General features: G+C 34.5%; 1 protein-coding gene across 1 annotated transcript in view; it reads left to right on the top strand.

The window, feature by feature from the left end:
- Window positions 1-326: 326 nt before the first annotated feature.
- Window positions 327-6,825, top strand: part of LOC144970872 (uncharacterized) — a 101,853-nt gene continuing 95,354 nt past the window's right edge. The window contains exon 1 of the mRNA XM_078910992.1: window positions 327-420. The gene's annotated coding sequence lies outside the window, so the exon portion shown is untranslated. The remainder of the gene's footprint in view (window positions 421-6,825) is intronic.

The following is a 6,825-nucleotide window of genomic DNA, read 5'->3' as shown; positions in this document are numbered from 1 at the left end:
TTTCTTTCTTTCTTTCATCGTCTTTTTTTCGACCTGTTTATAAAAAAAAAAAGTAATTATAGATAAGTATAGTTTGATTGAAAGTTATTAGATGTCCTGAGGATAGTAAAACCTCTGTTATGTGTGTTGATCAATGAGGCAATGGCACGGAAAGCAGACGCGTGAAAAATATGTTATCTGGTGAGGAAAGTTTTTATCCAAATCGAGTGCCCCATAGGTAAGGTATTTTTATTTTTACCAATGTGTTTTTTACCCAAAATTGACTTCGGTGAGGTCCAGTCGCAAGTTAGCAGACATGACGTCAAAATCGTGTGCGCATAGAACTCGCGCATTCTGTTTCTCATCCAAAATGGCGAGCACCTGAATTCTAATAAGCCCTTACAATACTGTTAGGCTACATAAAGTTTGCTGTTAAAACTGGTAAGTATTTGGTTGCCTCATCTTTTTGTATTCATAACAAAGTATTGATCAAATCAAATCTATCAGTTTAGTTCTTTAATTGATTTAAGTGGTGTTTGATTCGTTCCATCAGTTTTTAATTTTATTAGTTCTCCGAGCCTGAAGTCTGAAGAGGTCGTTTGTTTTTATTTGCATGCTTCAGTGATCACTATTTTTCTGTTACACCGCCCACTTTTCTGGTGAATAGCTTTAGATTGCCTTACTGAATTTACCTAAGTTTGTTGTAACGAATTATTGTGGTGACGCGTCACTGGTGTTTATGGTTATTATGATAATAATATTTTATAAAACCAGAGGCCCAGGGGGTGCCCAGTGTTGCAAAGAAACTTACAAAAAAAAAAAAAACTTACTCTTTACACAAACTCATACTCTTACTCTTTACATCTTTTTTGATGACTTATTATTTGGCCAACGTAAACTGATTTGCAAATGTCTTCATCGTTATGGGCTCATTGTTTGCATGGAAAGACACTCACACCTTTGACAATAGGTATTGTCCATTACAATATTAATGTTAAACTAAGCCACTAAGCCCATATTCATATTGCACAAAATTGCGTTCGGTTTCTTATGCGTTTTTACCCAAATTGCAAATGCGTATACTTCGAATTTTTTACCATTCCGAATTTTTTACCATTCAAGAAATCCTAGCCATAGCCTAATGGTGAGTAAAGAACAAAATGAGCTAATTGAACTGTCCTGCACTTGCACAAATGATTTGAGTATTGTTTATATTTACACTTCTAACTTTGCTGTTTTGCCAGCCAGAACTATTGACCATACTAGAATAAGTATAAGTACTAGATGAATGGAGGTGATCATTTCTTGTAATATAATGAATTTATATATCATACAAAAATAAAAGAAAGCCAAAACTTACAAATGGGTCTGTTAGATCTGGTGGAAAGTACTTTGTGGTAGATTAGCCTCCTATCTACAGAGAAGCAAGTAATTGCTACTTTTCCTTTAGGAGCGTGGGGTTCAGTACTTGACCATGGATATCTTTTAACACCCATCTTTGGTGGTGGTTTTGGCTAGAGTTGGATATCTTGAAAACAGTGCCATGTTGTTTCTTAAAGGGACAGAACCAATCACCGTTTGCTTGAAAACTGATTGCTGCCAACTTGACTGCAAAATTATCTTTGCCAGTTCTTAAAATGATAGGCCATGACATCGGCATGTTGATTGCTCGACTTAGCTTGGATTAAGTCAGCACAGCTGCATCAACATCAGCATTCGTCGACAGTTGCCATTTTTTTTTTCTCTTCTCTTTGGTTCAAACTCATGCTGTGTGATTTTCTCTCAGTTCTTCATGATCGTGATCAATTTGCAGGGAATCCCTGAGGCCTGTTTTGTAGGCGAGGCTAACAAGACAAAAGGAAGTAGGAGTGGACATCATGATTCGTGTTCATATTTGTGTGCGTGGTCAGTGATCAGAGATCATAGGTGGTGGATAGTGCATGTGCAATGCCTTATAATTGAGCATGTTCCGTTGGTGTGCAGTGTTCACTAGCAGAAAACTGCAATGGTAGTCAACTGGCTAGTTAATGCTGTCGTTGATTTCATGTGAAATCTAGGGTTTTGTATCGCTTTGCCTCACCTATGGAAAATATGTGAGCTGACCTATAGGGCACTGGATATCATTGGTTTGCCAATCATACAATGCTACTGTTGTGTAATAGTGATTTTACTTAAAAGAACCTTCTACTAAATTCTAATATCCTGCATTCATTCATATTCATTGAGTACATACGGGGGCAACATAATGTTAATCAAATGATCTTGCAATGTAGGTTATCTGAATCAAAATTCGGTTAATATTATTATTATATACCTTGTACGTAAAATAAACAAATTAACAATTTTCTTTACACGGGACTCTTGACGCCACTTTCTTCACAAAGAAGGAATGTTTTGCATCTGTCATATATTTGTAGTCATACACTGAACTCAGATACAATATCCTTAAGCACAGTTTTCCTCGAACACACAGATTCCTGGTACTCATTCTATGTCCTGAATTTTTTCCTTATCATTCTTTGTTATCATTCCATTCCTTATCGAACTTATTTTTACCTCAAACTAATTTCATCCAACTAATGTTTAAAAAAAAAAGAAATTTGCACCTGGTGATTTCGACCAATGATGATTTACTATAACATTGACAGCTACTTGATTGTCTATCGTGTATATCTGTAGCGGAAATAGATCATTGCAGGTGTGCATAAATGTGCATAAACAGTGTGATACACATGCAGACTGACGCAGCCACTCACACACCATATCGACATTTTGCATAACCAACGCCTCTCTGCGTATTCTTATCAATTTGCTGTTGGTTCCAATTTCAATGCCATGCGCCATGCATGATTTGCTAATATTTGACAACAATAAATGAATGTTGTGACTCAGGTCTGAAATGTTGAAAAAAGACCTGTGGCTTGTAGATCTCAACAAGATTGCTGATGCCGGGGTGCATTTAGACATTTGAAGACAAAACGGGATTTATCCCGACATTGTTGAAAATGGAGCTGGGAGATCTTTCAAAAAGCTGGTCTACCAACAAAAGACTGATTGATTATTCAATTCATCTTTTTGTTAATTTGGTTTCTAATTCTAAGTCTTTAGCTCACTCTTTTTTGTTTGTATTTGTTCTTTCCTCTTTTTTCCACGACATCTTTGTTTAAGTATAATTTTCAAAACCATGCATTACATTGAGTGAACTGTTAATTTGATTTAATTAGTTACTGTTGCATGATAATTGGGTTAATGCAAATTACACACTGTTTATCTGATTAAGCTAATTCATTGGACATGAAATGCAGTGATGTCATATTTGTGTGGCCTATTTGTGAATTTTCGTACACTTATTTTAATAAATTTAAAATTGTGGTTGTCAACACCTTTAACAAAGCCATTGTTTATGAGGCCATTGTTAACATCACACAGACTTGGTTTAATGCACATTGATGAATACCGCATTCAATTAAGTTCGACAGGTAAAAGAGACCAGTCTGTAAATGATAGCAGATGGTGATCCATGCCCTGGCGCTTGGAATGGAAGATAAAATTGTCTTGTTTATTTTTTTAGAGACTTTTTAGGAAATCTTATACAAACATGTAGTAACTAGGTAATTATATGTATCAGTAGCTCATATGGTAGAGCACTCACTTCACGCATAGAGACCAAGATCGATCCCGAGTGCAGTCAAGATTTTCTTCCACCCCCTCCTGTAATGTGGTATTTAAGGTGGAGGTTAAATTTTTGCCTAAGAGAAAGTTTATGTAAATCTCCAAACCCCACGAGCATTTTACAAAGTTGTCAGCTCCTGCACTCACAGAATCGCCCTATTAGTTTAAATTTAATTATATAGAGGTCTGCAAATCCTATGATTTCCCAGTTACATATTACATGAAAATATTAGACTGCAATGATTAATGGCTTGTATATCTGTCTAAGGATATAACCTTCACAATACAATAAGCAATGAATAAAAAAACAAGTTTCAGTCCTACTTATAATTGGCAATAAAAGTAAGTCAGGATTTATTCTGTTTGAAATATTATTGTATGTATCACATGCTTTTTAATGTTTATTTTACATCATGGGGCACTAACAAAAACCACAATATTTTATTATTTTTGTGAGTCTTATTTTGTGGCAGCCGAGGTGCTTAGCTAGACTGGCCGTCTCTTAGGTCTTGATTTCAGAGTGCTGTTTGAGTTTCATGCAAAGGTGTGAGGTTGGACAGCTCCTCCTATGTCCATACTAGGGAGGGATTGAAATCTGTGATTTTTGATATAATAAATATAACTAGGCTGTCAGATTTCTCCGTGATAAACTTACTTTCCCTGCTGCAGGACTTGTGTGCCCTCAGATAGTGGTTAATAGGGTGTAAAGTCAGACATAATATGTTCAAATGGTACAAAGGGCCTAACAAGCCTAATGATATTTCATAAAATAGTCTAATACCTGATTGTTATAAGTATAGACTCATAACAGTGGAATTTTATCGAGATATTGAAACTTTCTACCAAGCTAAATACACACTTGCTCAAACTCAGGTGGGCAGAGAGGACAGAAAAAAAGGAAAGAAAGAAAAAGGTGGCTCAACCCAGATTTTAAAATGAAAATAAAAAATGTATTTATGTGTCCGTTTAAGAACTTATTGAAGGGCCATTCCACGTCAAGTGGACCAAGGGTGGGAACCACACCCCTTTTGATTTTCCTCAAACTTGGCTCAATTGAAGATACTTATGAGACATGAAGAAAACCACATTTTCAGTTCAGAATATGGATATTTGAATTTTATACAATTTTTTGAAATTTTGTCCCAAAACGCGTCAAAATCAGATTTGCTCGTGGGTCCATTTTTGAGAGGCTATAACTTTTTTATCAATCAAGCTAACTCTTTCAAATTTGGTAATCCTGTACAACTTTTAGCATAGATTACAATTATTTGAAAGAAAATGAAAATATTTATCAACTTTTTTATCAATCAAGCTAACTCTTTCAAATTTGGTAATCTTGTACAACTTTTAGCATAGATTACAATTATTTGAAAGAAAATGAAAATATTTATCAACTTTTGGAGTTATCTGCCCTTGAATATGGCTCCCTGTGCTGTTCGGCAAAAAAATGAATTTTTTCAATATTTTTTTTCATGACTTTGTTTCATTTTTGGTCATTGATGATTTGCATATCAATAAATAACATATGGTCCAACATAATATAGCAAAAATATGGGTCTGGTACTATAATGTTTTGAACAACAACGCATATCGTAATGAAATGTTCACCAAAATCGCAAATTTTTGTCAACTTCAAGGCTCAAAACGGTCAAAGATGTCGGCTGGGATTTTTTTCAAAATTTGATATATTGTGCAGATACACTATTTCTATAAGCACATGGAAGCTTTCCTTGTATTTTGATGTGCTTCGTGGTAATAATCACCTGCAAAGAACCTAAGTATCTCAATCTTAAGTTACAAAGGGGCATAACTCAATAAATTGTTTAAACCCCCAAAATCGACTTATATTACACCACACTGATAACAAACAAAGCTTAAAATATTTGGCTTATGGCAAACTCTTAAACGCTAATAAATTCAATGCTTTCAGTTTATTTATTTTTGAAAAAAGTGCAAAATAATGCATTAACAGTTCAATAATTGTAGACTACACACTCATTCAGATATATCAGGGTGGCATCAATGAAAAAAAAATACCCAGCTCTTTTAGATTTATCAGTTTATGTGTTGGAATGTTCTCCAGTTAAAAATGGCATGTAAAAAAAGCGAGAGAGTTCAAGAAGGAGAAAGGACTTTTTGCCGAACCCGATTCTAAAAGAGGTAAAAGAAAAGCAAATGGGATTAAAGGAAAGGTAATTGAATTTTTATAACAACAATGAAAATTCGTGGCTGTGTCCTGGAAAGAAAGACTGTGTCTCAGTCACAATTGATTGGGAAAAAACTTTCCTTTTCCTTTCAAATAATTGTAATCTATGCTAAAAGTTGTACTGGATTACCAAATTTGAAAGAGTTAGCTTGATTAATAAAAAAGTTATAGCCTCTCAAAAATGGACCCACGAGCAAATCTGATTTTGACGCGTTTTGAGACAAAATTTCAAAAAATTGTAAAAAATTCAAATATCCATTTTCCAAACTGAAAATTTGGTTTTCTTCATGTCTCATAAGTATCTTCAATTGAGCCAAGTTTGAAAAAAATCAAAAGGGGTGTGGTTCCCAATTTCCGAAAATTTGGTCCACTTGACATGGAATGGCCCTGAACTATTGGGACCATAGAACAAGGAATGTCCAGAGCTAAGAGAAGTTCATTTACAAATAAATCCATATCTTCGAGGCCAGCGGAAACCGGAGGACATTATTTAAAATTAAGAACAAATTGATTTGTATGTATTGGTTACTTTCATATTACCACCAATTTTGGCTGGTACGGGCTAATCAAAAACAAAAGTAATGTATTCAACACACAAGTATAAACTGTATAACATATTAAATAATCTGTTAGATAAAATATGGTTAGAATTAGAACTTATCACATTTGCTTCTTGATGAAAAATGAGCAACAGAGAGGTGAGTGACATCACCTACAATATATCATGGAATGATTTTGAAAACCCTGCTCAATATTTTAAGCTTATAGGAAAATCTGGTGTGTGTAGCATTTTATGTTGTGGATTAAAAAAGACGGTTTAATGTGAATAGAGTTTGCAGGCCATTATAATCACTTGTCACATGCAGTAACGGCCACTGGTTTCTTTTACTTGAAAAAACAACCCATCAAGTGATCACCATTTTCACATTTTCTCTTACCAAACCTTCAATACTAAGCAACAATAATGT

The sequence above is a fragment of the Berghia stephanieae genome, chromosome 4 (assembly GCF_034508935.2).
Source record: "Berghia stephanieae isolate SIO BIC M18660-M18661 chromosome 4, UCSD_Bste_1.3, whole genome shotgun sequence".
NCBI lineage: Eukaryota > Metazoa > Mollusca > Gastropoda > Nudibranchia > Aeolidiidae > Berghia > Berghia stephanieae.
The sequence above is the reverse complement of the archived record's forward strand: the minus strand, read 5'-3'. Positions and strand labels throughout refer to the sequence as shown.